We start from the raw sequence: 1,233 nt of genomic DNA, 5'->3' as shown, positions 1-1,233 counted from the left end.
AGCTACAATATCCCTAGTACCATGACCCCTTCTAAACTCAGCCTGGACTTCTGACAGTTCTCTGCTGATGTGCTGTTCCAGTCGTTTTTGGATAATCTTCAGTAGAATCCTGCTTGCATGTGAAATCGATGATATTGTTCTGTTGTTTCCACACTCAGTTGGGTCACCCTTCTTTTGAATGGGAACCAATATAGATCTCTTCCAGTCAGTTGACTAACTGGTTGTTCTCCAAATTTCTTGGCACAACTTGGTGAGCTCATCTAGGGCAACATCTGTCAGCTGAAATATGTCAATTGGTATACCATCTATTACTTTTTCTGGAGAACATATGAGTTTGCATTACTATTGAGTGCTTCATAATGTCTATTTTCTTAATATATAATCTGATTAGAAAAACAGCAACGTATTGGTTTTGTAATTTCCATTTTCAAAAGCCATTTGTATTGTAAAACAATTGGGTAATACAATGGCAAAAAAATCATTATCTCAGAATTCATGGCATTTTAGATAATTACTTGAGGCTTTAATTTACTGTTCAATGTTGACAGCACAATATAATCAGAAAAACTGAAAAATAAAACCATAGTGGAATTAATTCTATTAAAATAAGATTTATCTTCACAGCAATTATGTGTTATGTGGTAAATTGAAATTCTTAATAAGCAAGTTTACATTTAAAAAATATAGCAGTTCCTTTCATGTATTTGATGCTATGGGTCATCAAGTTGACTGTGACGCATAGCAAACCTTTGAACAACAGATGTAAACCTAGTCTTATGCTGTTCTATCCTCGCCATTTCCAATACACTTGAGACCTTTGTTACAGTTGCTATGCCAATCCATATTATGCTGTTTTAGATATAGTGTTTGGTAATTACCTTGATTTTAAATTTCAGATTAGACACTAAAATATCCTTATTTTATTATCCTCTATTTTCTTAGATGTTTTCCCTAGAGTACCAAAATGTATTCATTAAATTCCTTCTGTAATAAAATTAAACGATTTCTTGTGCATAGCCACGATAAATAACTATATACTCAATTGGAAAATGACATTATTAGCCCTAAATTAGATAGATAGTAAAAGTCATTGTGAAACCTCTTAGTATTCTATCTAGTTCAACAGTTAATTTAATTATATAATTAAGAAACAAATTTAGAGCTAAACAAACAGATGTCTATTAGCTTGAAAGTCAAAGCAAGAAGGCAAAATGTGAATTTGTGTACATCAAT

The sequence above is a fragment of the Elephantulus edwardii genome, unplaced genomic scaffold (assembly GCF_000299155.1).
Source record: "Elephantulus edwardii isolate Elephantulus edwardi_28Jun2011 unplaced genomic scaffold, EleEdw1.0 scaffold00327, whole genome shotgun sequence".
NCBI classification, from domain to species: Eukaryota; Metazoa; Chordata; class Mammalia; order Macroscelidea; family Macroscelididae; genus Elephantulus; species Elephantulus edwardii.
The sequence above is the reverse complement of the archived record's forward strand: the minus strand, read 5'-3'. Positions refer to the sequence as shown.